Source organism: Miscanthus floridulus, chromosome 10 (assembly GCF_019320115.1).
Source record: "Miscanthus floridulus cultivar M001 chromosome 10, ASM1932011v1, whole genome shotgun sequence".
Taxonomy (NCBI): Eukaryota; Viridiplantae; Streptophyta; class Magnoliopsida; order Poales; family Poaceae; genus Miscanthus; species Miscanthus floridulus.
In genome coordinates, this window is record NC_089589.1 from 127,076,372 (window position 1) to 127,090,800 (window position 14,429).

The following is a 14,429-nucleotide window of genomic DNA, read 5'->3' on the forward strand; positions in this document are numbered from 1 at the left end:
CGGCACCAAGGCCAGGCTCCCTAGGGCCCGCACGCCGCCCTAGTGGGACCAGACCACAAGGTCCATTTTTTGTCCATTTTCGCCAATTCTCGACCTGTGTTCGCTCGTTTTTGCCTCCCTTGACCCGTTTTCGGACCGAGCTGCTGTTTTTGCAGCACGGCTTTGCCAGGTGAGCCATTTTGCTTCTCTTTACTCGCTCTTAGCCCAGTGTGAGTTGTTTTCACCTCGCTTGAGCGGTTGAGCCATTTCCTTCTCCCATGACCTGTGTTCGCCTCCCGTTAGCCATGTCTGGCATGCCCGTTGCCCATCCTAGCCATTTGCCGCCATCCGCGTGCATACATGCTCATAAGTCCAACCATGCAACCATCCAATGGATACACCCTTTGCCATCGTCCGTACAAACGTGCCTAGCTAGGCCTAAGCTGCGGTGTGACGACACTTAAGTTGTGTCCATGCCCTGTCACGAATGCACGCATGGTAGGCCGTTGGACATGTGGGAGAACTGCTGTTTTTTCAGCACGAAGGCCTGGGTGAACTGCTGCTTCTGCCCCACAGGCACTGTAGAACTGTCTACTTGGGAACTTGGCCTCTATTCCTCTCCTGGATGGCAAGGACACCCGCACAAGACGATGGTTTGGCACCATGGACGTGTGAGCGAGGCGTTGTTTTTAAGCATGAGTGACTTAGGCCCTGTTTGGTTGGGCTTTTGGCTTTGACTTTTGGTCCCAAAAGTCAAAAGCCCAACCAAAGGGGCTGCTTTTGGAGGGTGCTTTTTCAGAAGCAGCTGCTTTTCCGTAGTTCATTTTTGAAAGCTGGGTTGACCCTGCTTTTGGCTTTTGGCTTTCTGCTTTTCGAAATTGGTGGAATAAAAAGCTCTTCCATAGTTGTTTCAAGAGAGATAAAGATAAAAGGTATATTTTATACTTGTTTAACCAAACAGCTTTCAGCTTTTCTACAGCTCACAGCCCACAGCAGCTTTTCCACAGCTCACAGCCCACAGCAGCTTTTTCCCACAGCCACAGCTCAACCAAACAGGGCCTTAGGACCTGGGGACTTGGCCTGTTCACGGGCGTGCGGACGAACTGTTGTTTTTCTGCACGGACGCCTAGGCGAACTTCTGTTTCTACCCCCACAGGAACCGTAGCAACACTACACAAACTTTACTGCGGGTGGACGTTTTTGATTTTCCGCGGCGGGCAGAGTCGCCCGCCGCGGCTCCGCGGCGGGCGGCTCGGTTAACCGATTTACCGCGGCGGGTGGTGTAACGTGCCCGCCGCGGTAAATATACTTTTACCACGGCGGTCACGTTGCACCGCCCGCCGCGGTAAATTATTTTACCACGGCGGACACCTTTCGTGGCCCGCCGCGGTTATGTTCGTTAGCCGTGGCGGGCATTATTATTTGCCCGCCTCAGTAAATTATTTCCTGAATTAAAAAAAATACAGCAGGCATATAAATTCAAATTCAAATCACATCCAGATTTCACAGATTAAACTTAAAAAGTATGCAGGCATTACACATGAGATAATATATATATATATACATTCACTTAGTCGTTCTTGTCATCGTTAATTCATTACATTTACATATTAAAGTCGTTATACATGCCCTAAGGAGTAATCCTGCGGACGCATCATCGTGGGTCATTTCCTCAGCCTCTCGTACTCCGGTAAAATCGCTAGCTGGCTGTTCTCATTGAAGAACGTGCTCCCTTCAAGCACGTATTTGTCTAAGACAAACTTACATATGTCCGCCTTTGTCTGCTTGAAGGAGTGTTGGGTGCTCTGCACGTCTCTCCACCAGTTCAATCCATTCTTGAGCACCCTCCAACTGCTGCTGTACTGCTTGCACTCCCTCAGGTACTCACAGACGTAGAAGCCACAGGTTTGTGATCCTACCGGTTGTTTGGCACACTGCATGATCGATACACAAGCATTAGAATACAGGCATTAGAACGCTTATGAACAGAAAGCACAATTAAACCTTTCAAATACTTACAGAAAAGTTGCGTCTGATTTTGATGCGGTTCTTATGCTTAGCCTTAAAATTCTCTGTTCTTCGATCATAGCATTCAGGATCCTTCACGTACTCCTTATAAGCGCTATACGAAATGTACTAGTATTAGGTAGGGCATTAGAACGCATATGAGAAGACTCAGTCACTTACACTCTGAGGCAATCTTCAAAGGCCGTGTACCCTTTTAAGTTTGGCATTCTCAACGAATCAAATACGCAGGCCCTGCCATCCTGAGGGTAGATGATAAATGCAACCCAGTGACCCTCGAGGCCTTGGCTGCGCCATTGAAACAAAATACAGGTTACGATGAGAAATAATAATACTAGCTAGCTACCCACTTATCTCTACAGGCATGTCTTCGACTTACCCAAAGTGGTAGGCAGCTACGATACACCCATTTCTCCTAATCTTCTTCATTGCTCCTAGTATGTACCTTGAAATGTTCAACTTCTCATTGTCCATCAGTTTCTTCCTGTGCGCCTCTCTCTGTCGCTTGGTCAAGTCTTTCATGGTTGGATGATTGTCATCTAGGTGGTAACCAATGATGACTCTTTGAGCAATATGCATTGGAGATAGATAGATAACATCAAGTTTTAGTTCCTTGGATATATAGGCCATCAACCTGCAAGGACAAGCCATCGTGGCATATATAAGTAGTCTTGACCGATTCAAAGGCAGGTGATATGTGAAACTCGCAATTCATCACTTACATAGAGAACAAGGTGACTTGGGCGATGTCAAGGTCTTGTTCCCGTAGTAGTCTGTACATGTCGTGGAAGTCCACGGGGAGTTCTACATCGTTGCCGGGCAAGTGGAAGTACTCCGCCACAACCTTGACTAGAAAACCATGCAGGCCAGCTTTTGCCGCTTCCATGTACCAGAGATGAAACCTCCTTGTCTCCCACCTTTCCTTGTCGACGAGCTAGGCCTTGGTTATCATGAACTTCCCATGCTCGTAATGGCCGGGGCAGTCATCCGATTCAGAAAATAGATGGAAAGGTGATCTCAGCCTGGGATAGAAATGTTAGTACCATATTATGGCAAAGAAAAGTTATTAGCAAATTATGCTCGCCGCTACCATACTTTTCGAACTCAAGTGAGTATGTGAGATGCCCTTGGTCGCCTTTAGTCTTCGTCGGCGGTGGAGGACAGTGGCTTGTGCTCGCAATGGCAGCAGACGGTGTCTTTGCCCCCGGTTCCTCCGTGCCTCCCAGTCCTTTGCTTGTGCCCTTAGACGGACTGTCGGGAGGTAGAGGTGGACTTGTTGTTGGAGGAGGAGAACAAGGGTGAGGGCTTGTGCCTCGGGGTGACTTCCTTCCCTTGTCATCCCCGCCATTGCCTTCGTCATCGCCGTCGCCGTGATCCGGATCATCGGGGGGACAAGATCCGGCAACGGATGGTTGTGATGCTGGTGTCGCCATCGGCGTAGAAGTCGGCGTTGAGAGAATGATCTCTATGTCATCCTTGTTCCACAGGACTTCGGAACCAATGGCAGCTCCAAGGATCGTTACCCCTTGTGCAGTTGGATATTCCATTTAAAATTCTTCGTATTGGGTCGCATACCATGTAAGTATCACGGCAGCATAGTTGGCAGGGATCTGGTCTTAGTTGAAATCTTTGATATCTTCTTTGGGGTGCATGTAACCCTCACCCACGGTCAACTTTTTTGCCCTGCCGAACGGGATGTTGAGGTGGACGTGCATGGGTTGCTGGATGTCGTCGACGGGGTGCCTTGGGCGATCCTCAATCATCAGTAGTGGCTGCCCTTGTGTCTGCCCTTGTGGAACTTGAGGCACGGCCACGCCAGCCTGGCGAAGCATCTGTGACCTCATCGACACCATATCTGGGTCATTGCTCGTGAAGGCTTCTTTTATGGACCGACTGATCATTTCGGCCACGCCTTGATCATAGCCCTTCTGAAAGATGCCCTCCTTGTACCTCTGCCTTGACCGGTATGTGGCAGCGTCGGATTGCCATGACTCCACTGAGTTCCAGCTCATCTTCGATGACATGCCACGGACGCGGCCACGGTGCTCGGGGGTTCCCAGCGCCAGGGTCAGCAAGTCCTGGCCCCTACGAACCTCGAAGCTATCCTTGGATTTAGTGGCCTCGATGAGAGCCTCTCCACCTCCTCGAACTTGGGCTCATTGAACTTGCTCGCGCCCTCCTTGAGCTTCTTCGGCTTGCGGGCATAGATGAAGTCCTTAGCCCTCAAGTCTACACCGTCGTACGGATCGGGAAGCCCGGCGGCAGCTCTAGCCCTTTCTTCCTCCCGCCACTGGGGCCTCTTACTAGCAAACCCAGTCATGCCCAAGTAGTGGGGGTGCAGGTTCTTCTTCGCGAGTGCGCTGAACTTGGCGCTCTTTGCCTTTGCTTCTTCTGTTGTTCTTTGTTTGCAGAACTCTTCCCAGTGATGTTCCTTCACCATAGTGTATTTGACATAGGGTGACTTGCCTAGCTTCAGGTAGTACCTGGTCAGCATGGACTTAAAGTTTCTAAAGGCTCTTCCTGCCACGTGCATGACCCACTCCCTACACTTGTTCAGATCGGCGTCCTTGGGATAATGGAAGCTCCTCATCACCTCACCCCAGATATGTGTCTTGTAGTCGACCGGGACATTGTTCCACTCCTCCCAAGTGATCTCCACCTTGTCCTTGACTATACATGCCACCTGGTTGCTGAACTTGGCAAGGACCGTGGGTGGCGACAATGGGTTTCCCTCTGGTCCCACCTCATGGATCACATGGACTTCGCCGTGGATTTCCCTCCGGTGCCTCCCGTGTTCCCCCCTTCTCAGCTTTGTCCTCTGACCACTAGACTTACCTAAAGTGGTTGGAGATGGAGCGGGGGGTTCTTTGTCACTGACTTGTTCCTCCTCGAAATTCAATTCTCGAGGCACCACCGGCATCTGTTCAGGGTTTGGAGACCACGCACTTTCAACTTCGTCGTCCCTCGGTTGGTAGGTCGGATCATCTTCGTCCTCTGTACGACGTTTCTTTGTTGGCCTTGGGGTCACGAACACTTGGCTCTCGAGGCTAGTTGATGATGATGCACTAGGGGTAGGGTCGCGCCATTCGCTTATCGGTTCCTCCGCCATTGGAAAGCTACAATGAATACATATTTCAGTTGTATAGACACAGTTATAGAGTAGTAAAGTAGAGTAGTACTAGAGTAGTAAAGTAGAGTAGTACTAGAGTAGTAAAGTAGTAGTAGTTGGCTCAGATTTGCCCCATTGTCATCACATCGCTTTTAAACTGGTTGCTTGTATCTGGTATACAAGCCATCCTAGTTTAGCGGGGGCACTCGATCATCATCGCCGCTGCCTCAGCATAAAAGGGTTCACATCATTGCATATGCCACTACCTCAGCTTAGAAGTGTGAAAAGAATCATCATTGCAAATACCAAACAGAAGCCATCAAGATAGTTTCAAAATTCGGCTCCAAAGGGTGGCCTTCGGCCATCAAGATAGAGTAGAAGACTAGAGGAGGTGAGAGTAGAGTAGTACTAGAGTAGTAAAGTAGCAGTAGTTGGCTCAGATTTGCCCCATTGTCATCACATCGCTTTTAAACTGGTTGCTTGTATCTGGTATACAAGCCATCCTAGTTTAGCGGGGGCACTCGATCATCATCGCCGCTGCCTACTGAGGTTTAGTAGAGTAAGAGTTGTACAGCTCAAAATTTAGAACTGTACACTTCAGGGGTTGAGACAATCCAGCAAGGAAAAAATTAGTATATATGGCATGAAAGCCTAACAGCTCATGCCCTGCTCCTCAATGATTTTTCTCAATGTCTCCACACCCTAGATCAGGGATAAGATTAGGAGTTGAGAGGGAAATTAGAGAAAGAAGGGAAAGAAATTAGGCACCTGAGTACTGGGAAAAAAACTAGCTCAATCGAATGGTTTAAATAAGACCACAGCATTCCTTTCATTTGCAAATTAAGGATATACTAATCTAACCCTAACAAAATATCGATAGGTGTGAATTAGTTTATAGCCTGAGCAGTCCAGTAGGATTAACATACATGAACTTATGCATTGATTTATTGTTCAGCGTCCATCTGCTGAACACTAAAATTGAAAAAAAAAATCTCACAACATATAACCAATTGACAGTTCGATATCCAATCACCTTTCTGATCCAGGACAAAATGTGCCATACAAATACCAGAAAATATAGTATTCTATCATTCATGGGGCTAGTGTACATATGTTCACTCAAATGACTGTTTGATAAAGAAAATATGAACAAGAACCGCCCATTCTGTTCTAGACTATGGAAAAGGAACATGTAAGCACCTAACTGCACCAGATATCGATGAACATGCTACCCAATGAGTACAAATATACTATGAGCAGTATGCTGGGGCCTCGGGGCAAAGGGATATGCATTCGCAGAATGTCTATTTGAAAAACTACAGATACGAGATTTAAATTTGGTCCTGGTCAACGATACCGGATATACAGATGAAATGCATCTTTATGGTAATCCACCAATTCGTAATTCTATAAGCAGATGTGGGTTACAAATCAATGTATATCATGCACGCCAGGCAGCAACCTTCTCCAATTCAAAATGGCGAGAAAAAAAACCTTTGCTTCCTGTAAACTTGCAGCACAAGGAGTTCAGGAACCCAAAGTTCAGCGCTAGCTACTTTAGTCAAAGGCGAAGTGGAGTACTGAACCTAGTTTACCCAAAAAGGCCGGGACAAATACTCATAGGTTCCTCCCCAGAACCGCACACCAGATGCTCGATGATATGCCCCAGAAACCAACCAGCACAAGAATACCAATAGCTTGCTCCACGAATTTCCCCCAGGACATAGCACGATAAAATCGACACTAATAAACAAACACGGCGTGAAGACTGCTACTAGGAGAGTAGGAGAAGGGCATGGTTTCAGGCGCAGGACATGCAGAGGTTAGGTTACGTACCGCTGGTGGCGTTGTTTCCTTGCGCGCTGTGTAGTGCTACCTGAACTGGAGAAGGGTGGAGAAGGCCGTCGAGGAATTTGGCAAAGATGATTGCTTTTAGTGTGAACTTCTCCTTGCGGGATGCATCCACCATCTGGACCCCAACATCAAATAGTATCTTCATTTCCTCCATGAATGGCTCTAGGAACACATCTATATCGTTGCCGGGCTGCTTCGGTCCGGAGATAAGCATGGTCAGCATAAGGTACCTACGCTTCTGACATAGATGGGGCGGTAGGTTGTACATGGTGAGCATGACGAGCCAAGTGCTGTGCGAGCTGCTAAGCTCACCGAACGGGTTCATCCCGTCGGTACTTAGCGCGAACCTAACATGCCTGGGCTCCTTGCCAAACTCCGGGTAGGCCTCGTCGAAATCCTTCCACTGCTTGCCATCGGATGGGTGTCGTAGCTTGCCATCGTCATTCAGGCGGTTAGCTGATGCATGCCAGGACATGAGCTTGGCATCGTCCGGGTTCCCGAATATTGCACACAGGCGATTAGTCACGGGCAGGTACCACACCGACAGTGCTGGACTTTTCCTGTGCGTGTAACCCTCTTCTTCATCGTCCTGCTGAGCCGAGATCTGTTTGGCCACACTGCTCTTCTTTGCCCCCTTCTTGTTCTTCTTTCGACCACCCCGTAAGCGTCCCTCGTCTTCTGCATCCACGCGACAACTAGCATTTTTCTTGTACCGACTAAAGCCGCAGTGCGGACAACTCGTCAAATTCTCATACTCATTGCCCCGATACAGGATGCAGTGGTTAGGGCATGCATCAAACTTTCTAAGCTTCATCGCCACTGGCCGGATCAGCTTCTTGGCCCAATAAGTATTGGCGGGCACCTTGTTAGCCGTTGGGTACATGGTGGCAAGGTAGCTTAACAACTCATTGAAGCTAGTGTCAGACCAACCATGACGAGCCTTCAACATCAACATATGGAGGTTAAAACGGAGCGCCGTGCACTCCTTCGGACAATCGCCGCCGTCCTTATAGAGAGGATCAACTGCCGCCTGCTTCAACTCTCTGAAATTCTCCAACCACTTTGGGCAACCCAACACAACGTCGTCTTCATCGAAATGTTTGACTAGATCTTCAACAAGCTGCACATCCTCGGGTTGGCTCACAGTATCCTGACCATCCCCACCGTCGCCGGCTTCGTCGGCCATGTCTTGCATTAGATCATCCACCATGATGTAATCACGACAACTGTTGTCACTGTCGGCTGGTGCAGCAGCTGCTGAAGATGATGAGGAGCCGGGTGCTCCTAAAGGATCTTTATTCACCGATGGTGCTGTCGTCGTCGGCGTCGAAGAGCTCACTCCAGATGCACCGCCACTCGCACCAACTCTTTCGCCGTGAAATGTCTAGACTGTGTAGCCCTCGATGAAACCATACATGATCAAATGAGTTTGCACCTCGCTGTCTCGGTGGGCTTTCAGGTTCTTGCAATGAGAACATGGACATATGGTTGTCATCCGCTTCAGTCTCTCACGGTGAGCTTTACCAGCAGCAATAAACTTCCTTAATTCAAAGAGGTACCGCGGATCATTCACTCTATCGATCCGGTACATCCATTCCGACCTATCCATCATACCTGCGAACATTATCCGTCACAATCAACAAATAAAGAAGAATTAGGAGAAATTGATGATTTTTACGTTCAAAATCATGAAAAAGAGAGGAAATAACGATGTGAAAGATGAAGCATGCATCTATGATGAATCTAAGGTTAAAGAAATACATGACATCATTTTTTCCATTAAAATTGATCTAGATCTAGATATAGATCTAGAGAGAACTCTAGGTGATGGAAATAAAGAGAGAGGATGGAAGGAGAGGGGGGAGCGTTTAGGAACCTCTTATGATGTCCTCCTCCCTCAAATCCAAGCCCTTCAACTCAAATCAAAAGTTTCTTCAAATTTTAGGGCAAAACCTCTCCCATGAGTTTGAGAGAGAGGAAGACCCGTGGAGAAGACGAAGGGGCGGCGGTGATTATTTGTACAGGCTTTACCGCGGCGGGCAATATAAAGCGCCCGCCGCAGGAAATGAACTCTTTACCGCGGCGGGCAGTTTAAAGAGCCCGCTACGGTACATCGTATTAACCGCGGCGGGTGATTCATACTGCCCGCCGCGGTAAATAACGATTTGCTGCGGCGGGCAAATAAGGTGGCCCGCCGCGGTAAACCATTTTCCCACAACAGGCGCCTCGGTGGCCGGCCTCGCTGGCCGGCCACCGGTTAACCGTGGCGGGCAAAAGAGGTGCCCGCCACGGAGCCCATTTTGACCACGCTGTGCAAATTGATTCCTGTAGTAGTGGAACGTCGGCCCGGGACTTCGCCTGTTACTCATTTAGATGGCACAGGCACTTGGGCAAGGCGCTGTTTTGGCACCATGGATGCCTAGGTGAGGCGCTGTTTTAAAGAACGGGCAATTTAGGACCCGCGGACTTGGCCTGTTCGTGGGTGAACTGCTGCTTCTGTAGCACAGGCGCCTAGCCGAACTTCGTGTGGTCTACCATTTAAAAAGTTTATATATGGACCTTAAAATCAAATTTTAGAGTTGATAGATCTAACTAAAACCTCTCGTGCATGTAACTCAAAAATAAATATTTATCCTTATGTATACATTTCACTTGGTTTATATGGTGGAACATAGTATTATGCATGTTTTCAACTTCATGGTTGTAGAAGCATGTAATTTAGAAATATATATAGTTTAGTCTATGGATTTTTTGAATTATTTTTTGTAATAACATATATTATTATTTACATGTAGATTTAAGAGATGTTTTTGTTTACTTTTTGTAACAGCTGAGATAGATACAAATATAAAGGTGTTACTTTATATTATTTTCATAATGGCATATATGTATAGGTTGAATGTAAACTTAGGAGTTACTTCTCATTATCTTTCATAATGACAGAGGTTGGTACTTTATAAAATCCTTAATGGGTATTTTAAATTATCATTCATAATGGTAGATGTTGGTAGTTTAGATATAATGTTAGAGGGTTATTTTGAATTATGTTTATAATGGCAACGGTTTATAATTTATAAGCAATGTTAGGGGGTTATTTTGAATTATTTTTAATAATAGCAAAGGTGGGTAATTTGGATGCAACTTTAAGGGGTTATTTGGAATTATTTTTCATGATAGAAGAGGAAGGTAATTTATATACAAATTTAGGGAGGTTATTTTGAATTTAACTGTGTAATTTAGATTCAAAATTAGGAGGTTAGTTTATGTATTTTTTTATAATGGCAGAGGAGGATATTTTTGTATAAATTAGAATAGACCCAATGACTATTATTAGTTATGATGATTAAAGTCTATCAGATTAAAGGGCTGATATTTCTGATCACTATAAGAATTTCTAGTATATTTATCTAGATCTGTTTTTCTAGGCAAGCCCGCTTTCATCTCTAAGTATAAGGATACCTCGTGACTGTTAGAACTTTCTTTTGAAAGAAAACAATCGGACCAGTTCAATATTGAAAAGGATACGAGTTCCTGCACCATTCTGCTTGCAGAACCATTCGTGAAGCCATTATTTTAGTTCTTTTCTTATCTAAAGAGACCATGCTGCATCAGACCTGCGAGGGAAGCAACACATTTGGTCTGTTCAGTGTCACAATCAGCTTTCCACCCTGGACCAGGAGCTTTGAATTCTACAGAAAATGAAAGATAGTGACTGATGAGGATATTTATTCACACCGTGCAGATCATGTTCTTCATTTTCCCTCTATTTCCTGAAAATCTCAACGTGTGGCAAGTACATCACACCTTCCTTTCGTTTCAGATTTTTTGACAAGTACACATGTATGTCCAGCAGAAGCAAAGAACCCACGTTTTGTGCAGACTTTGTAGGGTTCCTACAAATTCCGCAGCTATTCTCCTGCAGCCAAAGCAGACCATTATTTACTGTAGCAGAGGGTAGTTACCGAAGTAGCCAATTATAGACCAACTTTGCATTCATACCCTCTCTGTTACAGTACCAATGAATGTGAATATGCCTTGGACAGAAATTCGTACATGCTCCTACAACACTACTCTAGCAGTCTAGCATATTCACATTCATTCAGCGAGTGATGAACTGATGAGACACTTTTAGCAAAGACTCAACAAAGAGCATATATCATCACTTATCCTTTTAACAGCAACTGATAGGACGGCAGAGCTCGTTTTTACAGAGGAAAAGTGCAAGCTCGTGCCTACAATTACCAGGAAAAAGTGCAAGCATAACCATCGTGTTATCTGTTCTTGTCAACCTTGAGGCTTGAGCGATACGCCGATACAAAAAACAAAACGCAGACGTGTTGGAGCCAACCACAAGCACCAAGATTTCTTATGGTTACACCAAATCATCGGAGGCTGCTGTCATCCATAGCCATGAAAGCTCCTGAATTGACCAGGGTAACACCATGCATATATGTACTACATGAGCCAAAAACCAGGTCGTTCTTAAGGACAAATAGGTCCCAATTCCTAGGAGCTAATACAGAGCGCCGTAGGTTCTGTGTAGATTCATGCATCTTGGACATGAGACTGGGAGCAAGGAAAACACGTTTCCGATGTGATCAAACTGTTCTACCCCTCATGGCAAAGGATCATATCACAAGGAACGAAATGCTCTACAAGTTTATCGGCATGAACAGTACATGTGTGCATAGGAGAACTTGCAAGATACCTCGGAGCAAATATATGTACATGAGTACATCACCAGCCTTTCACATTGGTTAGCCTTGTACAGAGCCGCCGCCGCCGCATCTAGGGCCCCTCTCCTTCTTCCTCTCCGGTGCGTCTACCGGGGGAAAGAAGGGGAGATGACCCATCCCTTTTCCCGCAGTTTGATTCAATAAATCTTCCAGGGAAATCAGATGATTTTCAGTTGGGATCGTGTTTCCTGCGATGACTTCGGTGATTGCCATGATGAGATCGTCGTTGTAGGCGTCGATTTCATCATCAGGCGGCCAATTTGTGGCCTTCATCTGCAAGGGGAAGGGTGCTTCTGGGAGCCCCCAACGTGGACAGCGACTCCGGGTCATCGATCTCATCATCGATGGTGGCGAAGAGGAATTCAAGGTCTTCAGGTGATGACTTTGCAGCCTACGTCGAACCCGACGATGCAACTGTCGATATTCTTTTTGCGATTTAGATGCGTTTTGGACTGGTTCCGACGCGTTGGATCTTGCGGCATGTCCATTGTCTTGGGTTGGTCGTTGGATTTGGTACGAGGATTGCACTTTAGCTCTAGCATTCAAGGGAAGTCACTGGGGAAGAAGACGATGGAAGAATCTTGATAAAATATTATGTATTTTTTATTTTAGATTTTTTTCATGTGTGATTTGGGGACGTACTGTGCGAAGATTTAATATAAGTCCCCCTTCCCTTTGCAAAAAAAAAAGATATGTACATCACCATTAGGACTGAAGTACTGAACTGAAAGATGTACAATCACTGTATCGCTGATAGGCAAAGCATTTTTAGAGGCGGGTTTTTTTATTTATAGGAGTAAACAGGCAACCACCTACGTCAAAATAGTCTATGCTCCAAGCTATTTACAGAGTCCGTCAACATGCTCGCCTGTGTTTTTTTTTTTTATCTCTGCTCTCCTCTGTTAATAGCATTTACAAAGGCGGACATATTAAGATGTCCACTTCTGTTTGTAATTTGTAGAAAACTAAAAAGAAAGGGTGCTTTCTAGAATTCGAACCTAAGACCGGAACCCTCCGCGTGACATCTCTACCACTCATTACATGCTCACTGCCAGGGCTGTACACAGGGAGGCATAAGTGGCGCAACCAAGCTGGGTCCCCAAAAATTAGGGGGGCCTAATCAGCAATTACTCACTAGGACCAATTAGCCTAAGTTCATTTTGCTTCTTTTAGTTTGTTGACACAACCAACAAGATTCACCATGGAAGCATTCGCCAATCACCTACGTGTCTCCATTGCAACGTTCCAACTCTCGAGTCCACCGTGACTACTCACGTTTCATGTGACAATTCAATGCACCTGACATCGACATCGACCATTACTTAGCGCACACTTCAGGTGCATTATGACTGTTGATGGGATGAGGCAATGCTTGCCATGACGAGTTCCTCCAGGCTTGTACCTATCAACCAGTAAGTAATTCCTGCTTGTTAATTTATTTTTTTTCTCTACCGACATGTCTTCTCAATTGTCATTCTCTTTTAACTTCTCAATTGAAGTAATGGTGTGTGTTGTTACCTAGCTAGTGGTTTCGTGAATGCTTGAGAGGGGTTAAATACCTATTGTAGTTCATATTATTGAAAATTGTATACCATTATATAATGGAACCTAATTTAATTGTTCTATTTGTCGAAGATATAGGGGTCTTATTTTGTGTTTCGCTCTAGGGCCACAAAATCCTAGATACGGGCTTGCTCACTGCCTTGCTTTGCTATTGGCTTTGGTGGTACTGTGCCTGGTGTGGGGTGTCGACTCGTGTGTACAGTGAGTTGGACCGGATCTCCTACATACTCCAACAAGTAGTATCAGAGCCATGGTTGAAAAACAGTAACATCTCGGGATCACATGGCAACGGGAGAGCTCCTTGATGTCTCTAAAGGGTCACACAGGTTGCCCATAACATAATTGGACTCTTGGGTGTTGGATAACGTTTCCTAGAGTTTACACGGTGTGATGTGATGAATTGGGTCCATTGTATGACAGGCATGATTGTTAGGTTTAATCCAAAATTAAAAATTGATGTTGGGGAGTCAAACATTTTTTTTTTTTTTGCTGGGAAACAGGAGGGGTGCGCCCCTACTGAAATTTATTAGCAAAAAAAGAAGACAAGAGTTCACAACAAGGGAACAGTACAAAGCAGAAAATATGCGAGAGAGAGGGGGGTAGTTCAAGATACAACAAGGGAGTCCAACATATAAGCAGGAACAACCCTGATTTATATATCAGTCAAGCCTTTATGTTGAGTAAGCCTCGATGTCTTAGTTTTTTAGGGGCCGGCTTAAAGAGTAGACCTGGACCTGGCGGTAACGCCGACTCAAGAGTATATAGCGAACTGAGCCCAATCCGTTGTGCTCTCTAACAAGAATAATGGAAAATAATAAAGTTGGCTAGCTGTCCTGTATGTATGCCTACCACGGTATGCTTAGCAGAGAGGCCATGTTCTCTGGGTATGCATATCAAAATCAGCGAGTGGCCAGAGACACTTTTAGTACCTTTCTCTCGCTCACGCACACATACTTGGCAGACAGAGGCGGGGAGTGCCGACCGAATTTTTTTTTGGCCTTTTTTTTTTTAAATATCCATATTTAGACCCGGACGGTTTTAATTTCGTTTTTAGACCCGGTGCTTGACGTCACGGATCACGGCACCACGGCAACACGTCTCGACGCCGTGAGCATAGCGCCGAGGTTGAATGCGCCGGCAGAAGCTGTCTTATCTGGAGCTGA